The 15862-nt window shown below is 44.1% G+C and overlaps 1 protein-coding gene across 4 annotated transcripts in view; it reads left to right on the forward strand.

Moving 5' to 3' along the window:
• PDE4D (phosphodiesterase 4D) overlaps positions 1-15862 on the forward strand; it is a 1198511-nt gene that overhangs the window by 1147215 nt on the left and 35434 nt on the right. The window lies entirely within an intron of this gene.

Below are 15862 nucleotides of genomic sequence, written 5' to 3' on the forward strand. Positions count from 1 at the left end.
TTTCAGCTATTTATGACAAATTGTGTTAGGTTGAAGAGATGTATTGATGTATGTATGTATGACGCAGCTTTTGATTATTTGATTCAAAATATTTTATGATAGTAAAATATAACTGGAACATAATATCATGTGTCATTACAGCTAAAACCGGGATTCAGATATATACCCCACCCCATACCCCAACCGGGTCTTTCACGCAGTAAAACACAGTATAAATATGAACTGAGGGCCAGATTTCCGAGAGTTATTGGTGTGAATACTTTTCAATTAGTGACTCTCTGGTTTGCAAAAATTTTGATGGAACCATTTTTGCCTTTTTCCATGTTCTCTTTTGGCATTTAGTAAGTGTTTTAGACAGATTCATCAATAGCTACCTTTCTTAAAACATCTTGCACAATTTTACTCCAGGCTCCCACTAGAGTGATTTTATATATCAGGGCGATATATATATATATATATATATATATATATATATATATATATATATATATATATATATATATATATATATATATATAATATATAATATTGTGAGACTGTGACCGGGGTTATCTATGACGGCCGGTATGTCTCGCCCCGGTTGTGCTCACTCCATGATAGAAAGTAAATCCACTATAGGGTTAATGCTGTTTCCCTACAGGCTGAAGGAAGGGTTAAATAGAATCAGGAACAAGGGCAGGTGTGCCGGGTGTGAGGGAGTGAACAGAACTCCCTGAGTTTTCTGCTGGAGAGACACATGTATTGTGTTATGGACTTTTGTTTGGACATTAAAACCGTGTGCTGTGAACCTTAATGCCTGGATCCCGTGTCTTCTGCTGCGCAGCCGACCGTGCTACCTCACATATGGTGGAGAATCGGCGGGCATGACAGCCGGTGAGGTGTAGCATCCATCCCTGGTGACCCAGCTGCGCATGTCCTGGATTCGAGCGGCTATACTACAGCCCAAACCCAGCGACGCCATGGAGGACATACTAAAGCATTTGGCTCAGGCTAATGCACAGCAGCAACAGACCAATGCACACCTGCTCCAATCCTTGCAAGTGCAGGAAAAAAAACTCCAAGAACAGATGGATCAGGCCAATGCACGTCAGCAGCAAGCCTTGCAATTGCAGGAAAAAAGGCACCAAGAACAGATGGTTCTCCTGGCCAAGTCGATCCGTGCCGGACCGGCAGCAACAACCCCGGGACCGGGTGACGACGGCAGCGTCCGGAAAGCGGTGAGACAAGCGTTGCAAAAGATGACCCCGGGGGATGATGTGGAAGCGTTCCTGGCGGTGTTTGAGCGGGTGGCCGAGCGGGAAAAGCTGCCGACCCCCCAGTGGGCTGAGGTATTGTCGCCCTATCTGACGGGGGAACCCCAAAAAGCGTACCTGGACCTCTGTACCGAGGACGCCATTGACTATGTGACCCTAAAAGCCGAAATACTGGCACGGTTGGGGGTGAATACCTATGTACGGGCTCAGCGGGTAAATCAGTGGTTCTATGAGGAAGCCAAACCCGTACGCTCCCAGGCCTATGACTTGTTGCATCTTGTAAAAAAAGTGGTTGCAGCCTGACACTCTGAGCCCGGCGCAGATGGTGGAAAGGGTAGTAGTGGATCGTTTTGTGCGCACTTTACCCGTCACCGTTCAACGGTGGGTAGGACAGGGTGACCCGAGTACCCTGGACCAATTAGTGTCCCTGGTAGAGCGGCATGTGGTTACGCAGGACTTGATACGGGACATTGAGACTTTGCGTACCGCCCGTCGGTCCGGCCCCTCCAAGCCTAGGGCCAAGGACCCACCGCCGACAACGGTGCAGGAGTCCCCTACCGTCCCGCCTGAGGCCGCGGCCGCCAATCCTGAGGTCCGGAAGGTTCTGTACCCTAAACGACAACCCGTCAAGGGGGTTTCCGTCCCCATTAGATGTTGGCGGTGCCAGCGGGTAGGACATATGGAAGCCCAGTGTCCACTCACCACGGAGCCCATGGATTGTGGGGTTACCCGGCGGGGTTCAATGTATGCTCAGGTGGTGTGTACCGCTGACCTGGTCTCCCCAGAGACGGAGCCCCACTTGTGCCAAATACAGGTGAATGGATGTCCGGTTACAGGATTATTGGATTCCGGAAGCTTAGTGACCCTTGTGCGATCCACCTTGAGGGCTAAAGTAAAGGCCACAGGACGTACCGTGGGGGTGGTTTGCATACATGGGGACCGCCGAGACTATCCCACGGGGATTGTCACCATCACAGCACCTTGCGGTCAGGTGCAACATGAGGTGGGACTTCTTAACACTCTTCCTTATGACGTGATCCTAGGAAGGGATCTGCCCTATTTTTGGACTTTATGGAAGGGACCCCCTAAGTCTCCTCAGATATTGGTCAGTCCGGGACCTGAGCCCTACAATCCTGAATCCGGGACACCTGCCGTAGGGGTCCCCATGATAGGGACAGAATGTGAACCCGATAGGTCGCCCCTAGAGGTATTGGCAGGAGAGGCTGAGACGGTCGAACCCATCCCGGAGTTGGAGGCGTCCCCGGATACGTTTGGGACAGCCCAACTCCAGGACCCTACATTAATACATGCCCGGAGTCGGGTGACAGTAATTGACGGGGTGGCACAGCTGCCCGGTGCCCAGGTAAGGTACCCCCATTTCGCTCTTAAGCAGGATTTACTCTACCGGGTAGATGAAATACGGGGCGTGGGGGTAGAGCAGTTGGTGGTGCCCCAGCCGCATCGTCGGCGGGTCCTCGACTTGGCTCATAAACACCTGATGAGTGGCCACCTAGGGGTCAAGAAAACGCAGGAGCGAATATTGCAAAGGTTCTATTGGCCCGGAGTCTTTGGGGAGGTAAAACGGTTCTGCGAAACCTGCCCGGAGTGTCAGCTTACCGCACCCCTGACCCATTTTCGCAGTCCGTTGGTACCGTTACCCATTATAGAAGTCCCTTTTGAACGGATAGGGATGGATCTGGTGGGGCCCCTCGTAAAGTCCGCTCGAGGGCACCAACACATCCTAGTGATCGTTGACTATGCCACCCGGTATCCCGAGGCGATACCTCTCAGACATACTGCAGCAAAGCTTATAGCTCGGGAGTTGTTTGCTGTGTTCTGCCGGGTGGGGTTGCCCAAGGAGATCCTTACGGATCAGGGGACCCCATTCATGTCTAAAGTGACCAAAGAGCTATGCCGGCTACTCCAGATCAAGCAGTTGCGTACGTCTGTGTATCATCCTCAAACGGACGGTTTAGTCGACCGTTTCAATAAAACCCTGAAAACCATGCTAAAAAGGGTAATTTCAAGAGACGGGAAAGACTGGGATATGATGCTTCCCTATTTGATGTTTGCCATCCGTGAGGTGCCACAGGCATCCACGGGGTTTTCGCCTTTTGAATTGTTATACGGGCGACATCCCCGGGGATTGTTGGACCTGGCAAAGGAAACATGGGAGCAAGAGCCCACCCCCCATAAAAGTGTGATTGAACACATTTTGGGTATGCAGAACCGCATAAGCGCGGTCATGCCAATTGTGAAGGAGCATTTACAGGAGGCTCAGGCCGCGCAAAGCGGCCGCTACAATAGACAAGCCACCGTGCGGACCTTTAAACCCGGGGATCGGGTGTTGGTATTAATCCCCACGGCGGAGAGTAAATTCCTGGCTCAGTGGCAAGGCCCCTACGAGATAAAGGAAAGAGTCGGGGTGGTTAACTATAAAGTATTGCAGCCCGGTAGGCGGAAACCTGAACAAATATACCATGTCAACCTATTAAAACCTTGGCAGGAACGGGAAAGCCTGATGGCTGTTTTTTCCCCATCTCCCTCCTCTTCGGGTCGTTCACCTCCGGCTCCAGCGACCTCCGGAGAGGACGAACCGGAAGTAAGGATTGGAGAAGCCCTCACCAAGACTCAGAGGCGAGAGGCCAGACGGTTGGTTCAGCAGAACCCCGATGTCTTCTCCGAGCTGCCCGGTAGGACCAGTCTGATACGACATGATATTGTCACCGAGCCCCACCTGAAGGTACGCCTGAAGTCATACCGGGTACCGGAGGCTCGACGACAAGCCATATCGGAGGAAGTAAAGACAATGTTACGCCTGGGGGTCATCGAAAAATCCCGGAGTGAATGGGCTAGTCCGATTGTCCTAATACCAAAACCCGATGGCTCCTTAAGGTTCTGCAATGACTTTAGGAGATTGAACGAAATATCCAAGTTCCATCTCTACCCCATGCCCAGGGTGGATGAGCTGATTGATAGGCTGGGACAGGCGCGGTATTTTACCACGCTCGACCTGACCAAGGGGTACTGGCAGGTGCCACTGACGGAGTCCGCCAAGGAGAAAACCGCTTTTGTTACGCCGGAGGGTCTCTTCCACTATGTTGTCTTGCCTTTTGGGTTACATGGCGCTCCGGCCACGTTCCAGAGGTTGATGGACTTAGTGCTGGAACCCCACCAGGCGTATGCATCAGCGTACCTTGATGACATCATTATTTACAGCTCCGATTGGCAGACCCACTTGAAACAGGTACAAGCGGTGGTGGACGCGCTTTGAACGGCCGGATTGACAGCCAATCCCAAGAAATGTGCGTTGGGACTCACGGAAGCCCGCTACTTGGGCTACGTGATAGGCCAAGGAGTGATTAAGCCCCAAATTAACAAGGTTGAGGCGATCCAGAAGTGGCCTAGACCCCTGACCACGAAGCAGGTTAGGGCCTTCCTTGGTATCGTGGGGTACTACAGGAGGTTTGTAAAGGATTTTGCGGGACTATCAGCCCCCTTGATGGACCTTCTCAAAGGCAAGAAGTCCGTCATGGTGCGCTGGACTCCGCAGGCCGAGGACTCCTTCCGGGCCCTGAAGGGGGTCCTGTGTGGACAGCCCGTTCTCGTACACCCTGATTTCCGGAAGGAGTTCATAATGCAGACTGACGCCTCAGAGGTCGGCCTGGGGGCAGTGCTGTCTCAGGTGGTACAGGGGGAGGAACACCCCGTCACCTTCTTAAGTAGGAAGCTCACCCCTCCCGAGCGGAATTATAGCGTAGTGGAGAAGGAGTGCCTGGCGATCAAGTGGGCCTTGGAGTCCCTACGCTATTACCTGCTGGGACGGCAGTTTCGCTTGGTGACGGATCACTCTCCACTGGTCTGGATGAGGTCCGCCAAGGAACGGAATGCCCGGGTTACCCAGTGGTTCCTTTCTCTGCAGAACTTCCGGTTTACGGTTGAACACCGGGCCGGTAGGTTGCAGGGCAACGCCGATGCCTTGTCCCGCGGCCCGTGTTTGATGGCTGGAGTTCAACCCCGCACGCTTGAACTGAGGGGGGGGGGTATGTGAGACTGTGACCGGGGTTATCTATGACGGCCGGTATGTCTCGCCCCGGTTGTGCTCACTCCATGATAGAAAGTAAATCCACTATAGGGTTAATGCTGTTTCCCTACAGGCTGAATGAAGGGTTAAATAGAATCAGGAACAAGGGCAGGTGTGCCAGGTGTGAGGGAGTGAACAGAACTCCCTGAGTTTTCTGCTGGAGAGGCACATGTATTGTGTTATGGACTTTTGTTTGGACATTAAAACCGTGTGCTGTGAACCTTAATGCCTGGATCCCGTGTCTTCTGCTGCGCAGCCGACCGTGCTACCTCACATAATATATATATATATATATATGTGTATGTATATATATATATATATATATATATATATATATATATATATATATATATATATAATATATATATATATATATATATATATAATTTTGTCATTATACAAAATTTGCAACTTTTTGCACTAAAAAGTCGCAAAACCATTTAAATGAATAACAGATTAATGAATTTTATCCAAAGCTCAGAATTGACAATCACATGCGTGATTTAGTGAACTTGGCGCAAAAAACATTAGTGAAAACCACTAAGTGAAAAAGAACAGTAACTTAAAAAAAAAACTGCAAATAATAAATCGGCTCCCTTTTTAAATTATTATTTATTTTTTTATAATTTCTATTCATTGCTTACAAAAAATATTCTTGGCTCCTCAATTAGAAAATTAATTTCTGTAAATTTCCCTTGTAATTTACTTCTATAATAAATGTAAACATAGATTCCTTTTTGTAAGAAACAGGATATGCGCACGCGCTGCAGATTAGATGCAGAAATTTTCTGCACCAAAAACTGCACCTTGTGGCAGAAAAAACGCACCAAAAACACATGCTTTTTTTAGTGAAATAATTGACTGGAAGGTCTGAAAAATGCACCAACAATTGACATGCTGCTGCTTCTTTTTTTCCGCATCCAAAACTGGAAGGAAAAAAGAAGCAGCGTGTGCACAGCCCTTCAGGATTCTCAATGACTTTGCTGGCATAAGAATCATGCAGATTTGGGCAACAATCTGCACCAAAAAACGCAGCGTGCGCACAAAGCCTAATATATCACTAAGTGGAGACATTTGAATTGTACTGAGTTGACTGTTATTTGCTCTTTTCTGACACCAGAGGGCAGTATAGACCAAGAGAAATCAGATGCTGCAGATTTTCTCATACACATCTGAAATCCAGTCTTCACTCTGTAAACACATCCAAATGCAAAATAAGTTTATTAAAATGTATTAGAAGTTATATTTAGTGACCCCCTCCCTTCCAAAAATGTGATACCATGGAACGGCTTTGCCCTAATTGCCATAGAAAGGAAACCATTACTGGTGCTCTCACTGCAGTATGTTCCATTCTCAGTATAGAATGTTCCCTTTGTGCTGAATGACTAATAATGAGCTTTTTATCTAGCATGTACTGTTTGTTACAATTACTTGTGCTCCCCAATTGAGTCGTATGTTCCTGTACTTTGCTTTTGGAGGGCTGTTTGGTAGTTTAGCAAAAGGGAACAGAAGTGGCTTTTCTGTTCTACTCCCAAAGAACATGTTACTGGAGGGTGTAGCTGCCTAATTCACAAATCACCATGTGGTTCTGTGGTTCATACGGCAATGCCGACCCCGACCGCCTATCTATTCTTTTTATTTGTTGTTATTTGTATTTGCTTAATACCTTTGAAAACCACATGGAACATGATATTACCTTAAAGGAGGGATGTACCAAATAAGTGTGTGTGTGTGTGTGTGTGTGTGTATAAATACACATACAAAAACTATGCAGTTTGGTGGGCGGGCCAGTCATCTTCATGAGGACAAACTGCACATCTGCATATGAAATGTATATACATACTGTGTGTGTGTGTATAATATATATATATATATATATATATATATATATATATATATATGATAGATAGATATTAGTTCATATGCAGATGTACAGTTAGTCCTCATGAAGATGACTGGCCCGCACAGCAAACTGCATACATTTTTGTATGTGTATGTATACGGGGGAAAATAGGTATTTGATGCACTACCAATTTTGCACATTCTCCCACTTACAAAGAATGGAGAGGTCTGTAATTTTTATCATGGTTAGACGTCAACTGTGACAGACAGAATAAAAAAAATCCCGAAAATCACATGGTATGTTTTTTTTTTTAATTAATTTGCATTTTATTGCATGAAATAAGTATTTGATCACCGACCAACCAGCAAAAACCCTGAAATGGGCTACAGGACAATAGGCAAGCAGCTTGGTGAGATGGCAACAACTGTTTGCACAATTATTAGAAAATAAAAGAAACACAAGATGACTGTCAGTCTTATTCGGTCTGGGGCTCCTTGAGAACTCACGTTGTGGGGTAAGGATGATTCCGAAAAAGGTTTGGAATCAGCCCAGAACTACATAGGAGAACCTGTTCAATGACCAGAAGAGACCACAGTCTGAAAGATTACAGTTAGTAACACACTATGGATTAAAATCCTGCAGGACACACAAGGTCCCCCTGCTCACACCAGCACGTCCAGGCCTGTTTGACGTTCGGAAATGACCATTCATGGGAGAAGGTCATATGAGACTAAAATAGAACTTTTTGGTATTAACTTCACTTGCTGTTTTGGAGGAAGAAGACTGATAAGCAAAACGCCAATAATACTGTCCCAATTGCAAAGCATAGGGGTGGAAACCTTATAATTTTGGGGAGCTGTCCTGCTCATGGGACAGGACAACTGCACCATATAGAAGTGAGGTTGGATGGGGTCATGTATCGTGAGATTTTGGCCAACAATCTCCTTCCCTCATTAAGAGCATAGAAGATGGATCATGGCTTGGTCTTCCAGCATGACAATGACCCGAAACACACAGCCAGGGCAACTAAGGAGTGGCTCCGTAAGAAGCATTTCAAGGTCCTGGAGTGGCCTAACCAGTCTCCAGACCTGGACCCAAAAGAAAATCTTTGGAGGGAGCTGAAACTCAATGTTACCCAGTGACAGCAGCAAAACCTGAAAGATCTGGAGATGATCTGTATGGAGAAGTGGGGCAATATCCCTGCTGCAGTGTGTGCAAACCTGGTCAAGAACTACAGGAAAAGTCTGACCTCTGTAATTGCAAACAAAGGTTTCTGTGCTAGATATTACATTCTGTTTTTGTATTGTATAAAATACTTATTTCATGCAATAAAACGCAAATTATTTAAAAATCATACAATGTGAAATTCTAGATTTTATTTTTCTGTCTGTCACAGCCAGGTGAAGTGTACCTATGATAAAAACTACAGATCTCTCCACTCTCTGAGGCGAAACTTGCAAAATTGGCATTAACATATCTTCAGCTTTGTGTGTGTGTGTGTGTGTGTGTGTGTGTGTGTGTGTGTATATATATATATAATATATATATTATTAATTAGAGCTGTTATCCCAATATACGCAAAGGAAATAAATGTGTACTTGCAATAGTTTTCTGGAAGAAATACTCAATTTTCTAGTACAATTTCAAGGGTGTCTATGTCAACCCTTTTCGGTCATGACTCTGTGTGTGTGTGTGTGTGTGTGTGTGTGTGTGTGTGTGTGTGTGTGTATATAGATATGGATATATAATTCTATAGAGAGAGAGATATGTGCATATAATATACCACCATCTCTAGATTGTCAAATATTACAGTGATCTGTTTCTTTCTCAAACAATTGCTCTTCCCAGTGGATCGATCCCCGATCCCAATGGGCTAAAAATGGCGGTATTAACAGCAAAGGGAATGGGACAAACCAATGCCGGATGTCTCTCCAAGAGCCCAGAGTAACTGTGACTTTCTTCAGTTTGGGTCTAGTTTATTAAACAGAATAAGAGTCTATGGGGACATATCTTTCTTAAGCCCGCTTTACACGCTGCAATATATCTTACGATGTGTTGGCGGGGGTCACGTCGTAAGTGACGCACATTCGGCATCGTAAGGTACATTGCTACGTGCGATTGAACGTTAAAACATTCATCGCACGCACATCGTACCTTTCTCTAGAATTGCACGTCAGGTTGTTCATCGTACCCGGGGTAGCACACATTGCAGTGTGTGACACCACGGGAACGATGAACAGATCTTACCAGCGTCCTGCGGCTCCCGGCCAGCAATGCGGAAGGAAGGAAGGAGGTGGGCGGAATGTTAACGTCCCGCTCATCTCCGCCCCTCCGCTTCTATTGGCCGGCTGCCGTGTGACGTCGCTGTGACGCCGAACGTCCCTCCCACTCCAGGAAGTGGATGTTCGCCGCCCACATCGAGGTCGTATGGACGGGTAAGTACGTGTGACGGGGGTTAATCGTTTGTGCGGCACATTTAACAAAATTGAACGGTCCACACATACGATGGGGGCGGTTACGATCGCATACGATATCGTAAGCGAAATCGTAACGTGTAAAGCAGGCTTAAGACTGCAAAATTGTAGGATACTTTTATTTGTTCCCACAGCCGCAAAATACATATTCCTTTGAACAAGAATAATTTTCTCTACCGTGTCATAATTTCGTCAAATGGAGCAATGAGGCTATTTTGACACCCGAAAAGTGTGTGTGTGGGGGGGAAACAAAAAACTGAAATCCCAAAGAGCAGAAAATAGCATTTTCTTCAGGCCTGATAATCCCTTTGTAAAAGTTGCGCAGACAGAAATAGACTGTTCACAAGCCGTGCTGTTACCTGGGGTAATGACGAGTTATTTGGATGTAAGTATCTCATTTGGATCCTGCCTCACAGGCCTCTTCAGCCGCTCGCTTTTGTGTGGTTTGAAATTGGCTCTGTTCACCAGGAAAAATGTCTTAACTTTGGTAACAAGTCATAGAAATGACTTCTCCTGCTTTTTCACTCTTTTCTTCCTGAATTAGATTTCTTTTGTTATTTTTTTTTATTCTTCTATACAAATGGTTCCGCTATAAAATTTCCAGTGTCTCCTAATTCATCTGTCTACCGTATCTACCTATTTATCTATCTTATCTTAAAAATATCAGTGCAGCAAGTGTTGCGCATGTTGCTTTTTTTTATCCTGCAGATTTGGTGCATTTTTGCCTGCGCTTTTTAGCCCTTCCACCCATTGACTTAAGAAAAATGCATGCGTTTTTTTTGTTGCATTTTTCTGCCAGAAGGTGCAGAAAATTTCTGCTTAAATACTCAACGTGCACACACAGCCTTACACTCGCCTACATTTCCACGCAAGGCCCCCTTCACATGTCCATGATTCTGGTACGTATGACGTCCGGTTTCATACATAGCAGAGACGTGGACATGCGCAGATCCATTAAAATCAGTGGGTCTGCGCACACATCCGAGTTATCCCATGGGCTTTGTGTGCGTGTGGAGCACATGCATGTCCATGTGCTCCACACGGCACATGTTTGTTTTTCTCCGGCAGCCGGGTGTCACATGGACCACATGCTGATGTGATCCGTGTGACACGTATCAGAGAAAACGTGTCTTTGAAATAAAATTATTTTCTATACTCACCTGTTTCCAGCGCTGCTGTCTTCGGCACTGCTGTCACTTGCTTCCGAGCCCGCCTGTTATGCTCATGAATATTCACTTCACCGCAGACCCGAAAGCAGCAGCACCGGCGCTGCTGGGGGAAGGTGAGTAAAAATTTCATGCTATCACGGATAGCATACGGAGAACACGTGTGCCAAAATCATGGCACATGGATGGCCATACGCACCTTCAACATGGTCTGTGCAAAACGTGTGTGTTTTGCACGGACCTGCGAAAAAGGCCTAAGGGGAAACCTTTTATGAGATTAAGTTTGGTACATTGGTTCAATGTACATTTAAATGGTCATTTTCATAAAGGACCAACCCTCTCAGAATTTGACCTCCGCAATTAAGAGATTAAGAGCAAAGTTGGATGTGTATGCAAGACTCCTAGGGGCAGGGACTTGGTAGGCATAAGGACAGGTGTTGTCTTCCAGAGAAAACCACTTTGAGGTTTACTTACACTATGGCAAGCCACCCAGATCCCAAAGTAGAAAAACATCTCACTATCTAACATCATGAAGGACAGTTGGTATTATGTTCTTATAGAGCAGTGTTTCTCTACTCCAGACCTTAAGACCCACCAACAGATCATGTTTTCCTCAATATTACACAGGGAATAATTCCATCAGCTGTGCAACATTAAGGAAGTCCTGAAAACCCGATTGATGAAAACCTGAAAACCTAATCTGTTGGGTCTTGTGGACTGGAGTTGAGAAACACTGTTATAGAGCATCGGATTAGATTAGATTTTAAGCTTGATGAACATCACCAACTCTTCTTCTGAGGTCCTCAGAAAACTCCCTTGTTCATGTCATGATAAACATGTGTTGTGAGGAACAGACTTTGATAAATGTCTGCTCTTTAAACAGGTTACCCACTCACACCTTTTATCTCATTTTAGGACTTGAGTGAAAATCTGATGTAGTTTTAGGTTAAATTTATGGAAAATTATGGAAAATTTTGAAGGGTTCACAAACTTTTAGGCACCCCTGTGCATGCTTAAAGTTTTTGGGTTTTTTTTGAAGGCCAATTTAAACTCTCCCAATCCAAGCATCACATCCTCATAGACATTAATGAAATTGTTACGCTTAGGTCGGGAGACATGCAGCCGATCCATTCTGGTCTCTGCTCAGCCCAATTTGCACAGACGTCTGGAGTGGCCCTTAGAAATGTGTTGTAACCCCTTTTCAGATGTATTTTATTATTTTTGATGTAATGAAGCTCATGACGATAAATGCACTGTTTTCTACCTCTTCACAGCGGGAGGCTGGAGCTGTGATCTGCATGGAAAAAGGTTCTTAGTTCATGGGATCATAGTAAGGTGGTAGAGGAGAGACTCCCATCGATCACACTGTTATAGCGTACTTCTATTTCTCATTTTTGCTGCTCCTCTATAGTACATTGTGCAGGATGTGTGGACTTGTGTACATGTTCTGGTTGCTTAGACTTTGTGCCTGTGTGACCACTATTTGAGGAAGTAAGTTACATACATGGAAAAGGTCAAGGACTGTCATAGGCGCTCTTGTTTTTTTATGGAAAAGACAAAATTGTTTTTTTGAAACCTGTCTTTGTTACCCATAGAAATCAATAACGGCGTAGTTTTCAATTGTTACCAGACAACAAAAAATTGAAAGCCCACTTGGAAAACAAATTTGCCTAAATCTGTCACTGTTGGTCTAACAACCAGCACTTTCCCATTTTGTTAAACCATGAATATCAAACTCCAGTTTAAGAGTTCAGCTTCCTGACTAAAAATGGCTCTGTTTACACAGTATTGAAGTCTTTTGGAGTCCCGGGGGCGGACATATCATTAGTGCAATTTTATGTAGCTGCACAAGGGTCCAAGACGTAACGGGGCCCATTCCCACCTCTAGACCAGATGGAATTGTGCATTATGATGAGCTTGTGGACTACAAAGGGCCCAATTGTTGATCTCGCACATTGGTCCTCTTCCATCTATGTCCACCAGTGGCGAGTCCACTATGAAAAACACATGAAAAATTGCTAAAAACAAATGCTTGAAATACTCTTATTAATTTCTCTTGTAAAATGATTTGCTGGTCATATGTTCAGTCTTCTGAGTGTTTTTCTTCGATGTAAGTACAACCTCAATTCCAAAAAAGTTGGGATGCTGTGTAGAATGTAATGAAAACCAGAATTCAGCGATTTGCGAATTTTATAGCCATATGTCACTCACAACAGAACATAGAACACAGATCAGTCAGACATCTTTCCATTTTATTTGAAAGAAAATAACTAATTTAGTAATCCGAGTAATGAGGAGACCAATTGCTGGAGTTTTTGTTGAGAAGCATTGTCCCATTCTTGACTGATATAGGATTCTCGCTGCGTAAAAGTCTTGGGTCTTCTTTGCCGGAATTTTCATTTTATAATGCGTCCCATTTGCTGTTGGTGAGAGGTCTGTGCTGCAGGCGGCTGATTCATCACCCGAACTCGTCTTCTATGAAGCCAGGATGTTGTGATAGATGCAGTATGTAGATTAGCATTGTCTTGCTAAAATATGCAAGGTCTTCCCTGAAATAGATATTGTCTGGATAGGACAAAACCTTAGAATTCTCAGCACTGATACTGCCTTTCAAGATGTGTAAGCCGCCCATGGTATAGGCACTAATGCAGCTCCATAACTGTCTGCTGATAACAAGCTGGATGGTCCCGCTCCTCTTGAGTCCACAGAACTTTTGATTCATCTGACCACAGAACAGTTTTCCATTTTGCCTTAGTCCATTTTATATTAGCTTTAGCCCAGAGAAGGCATGAGGGTTACTGGACTATGTTAATATATGGATTATTCTTTGCTTGATGGAGCTCTAACTTGCATTTGTAGATAGAACTGTGTTCAGAGACAATAATTCCTGATTCCATGTAGAGATTTGTATGACCGAATCATGTTTAGTTTTAATGGCCACCTGAGGGCCCTTAGCTTTTGAGCATCCAATGTTGACTGTAGGGTCTGTTCTTGAGCACTTGAATATCTCCAAAAATCTTTGAATATTTTGGTGATATTATGTAGAGTGCACGGGGGAATATTCAAGTCTTTGCAAATTTAATTTGAGGAACATTTTTCTGAAATTGTACCACACTTTTTAGACACCATTGTTCAGATTGGTGATTCTCTGACCATCTCTGCTGCGGTGAGACTTTGCCTCTCTAACAATCTCTTATTATACATAGTCATGTGAAAATTGACCTTCCAGCTGCTTTTCATTACTACCACTTACTTTTCCAGCCTTTTGTTAACCCTGTCCCAACTGTTTTGAGAAGTGTGGCTTCCACCAATTTCTAATTGAGCTTTTTATAAAAGAAATGGAAAAATGTATAGCGTTCAGTTCCTGATCTGTGTTATATGTTTTGTGGTGAATAAAATATGGGTATGAGATTTTCAAATCATTACATTCTTTTTTTTCTTTACATTTTACGCAGTGTCACAATGTTTTTTTGAATAGGGGATTCTACATGACACAAACCCAGTGACTGTTCAATCATCAGTGTGATTTTTCCAATATGGGAATTTGATCCATGACTCTAATACAAAACAACAAGTGAACTCTGGCATTGCATTACTGCTATAGGAATATTTGAAAAATGAGATATTTAGCTTATGTATTGGCCAATGCATGTGAGCCCAATCACCACGGTAAGGTAATCTCTGTATACCCGGAATTTAACTTGAAATGTCACTATCTGGGTTAAAACCTCCATGTCTGGACAGGAAGATTTTAACCCAGATAGTGGCATTTCAAGTGAGGTTCTTAGTCTAGCTGCCCAGACATGTTTTTTTTTTTGGTTTTTTTTACCCAGATAGAGGCATTTCAAACTAGGTTCTAGGTTTACAGTGATTATCTTGCCATTGGTTACCCATCTCACATGCATTGGCTAATACATAAGGTAAATATCTCGTTTTTTTTTTTTTTTTTTTTTTTTTTTTCTTTTTTCCAAATATTCCTGTAGCAGTAATGCATTACCAGAGTTCACGTATTCATTGTTAGCATTTTAGTGTGCAGCTGTATATGTTTTGGTGTGTTTTCAGCTAGCACCTGTTGGATGTGTGCGGGTAGTCTTTTTTTGTATACTTCTAATCAAAAACATACATATCTCCAGACGACCCAGACATTTGGACAGTCCTGTAGACTATCATGTGTCCATGGGCGGAATCCAATTAAAAAAGGCGCGTGTGCATGTGCCCTTTCAATGTTTTTAGTGTAATTTTTCTCCATTGAGATGAGAGGTTCAGCAGCAGTAAAAACAAATCCACTGGAAAAAAACCCTGTTTTTTTGGTTTTCTTTCCTTTTTGATGCAGAAAAATAAGTCATAATAAACTGTGTGTGTGTGTGTGTGTGTGTGTATATGTGTGTGTGTGTGTGTGTGTGTGTGTGTGTGTGTGTACAAGCGTTTATATTTTGGTCATTTATGATGCAGATAAAAGTGAGTAATTGAAATTCGCTTTTGACCTGTGATATAAATAGATTCTGCGTTTTTTGCCGTCTAGACCAGAGAATTATAAATCTCGGTGTGGATGCGCCGGCAGCATAATGTGTCCTCCAAGTATGTCTGAGCATATATAGCAGAGCCCACATTGTCATTTTTACCATGTAATGATTTTGTAGGGGTGAAGTTACTGATGACCATTTGTGGAGTTGATCACAACAGTAACCAGTCTTCTACTTCTTTTGGGGTCCAAAAATACACATATGGTTGCAGATTGGCTGTAGTATTGTCACCTGCAGTTTTGATCAAAACGCGTAACATCCTCCCTTTAAGGTAACATTATTCTGTTTCTTGAAGATATGATGGAAGGACATTTCCCCTTATCCTTCATCAGACATATTCCATATAAACCTCACTCCCTGTGAATCACCGAGTGTCATGTCCCCCTCAATTTAGAAAGCACAAAAGCAAAAAAAGGGAGAGAGAGCGCTAATTAATGTTGTACGGATAACTGGTGCTACAGGGACTCTATTACTAAATGTCACTTACAAGACACGAGCGAGGGAGAGAGAAGTGCTGCT

Source organism: Anomaloglossus baeobatrachus, chromosome 1 (assembly GCF_048569485.1).
Source record: "Anomaloglossus baeobatrachus isolate aAnoBae1 chromosome 1, aAnoBae1.hap1, whole genome shotgun sequence".
NCBI lineage: Eukaryota > Metazoa > Chordata > Amphibia > Anura > Aromobatidae > Anomaloglossus > Anomaloglossus baeobatrachus.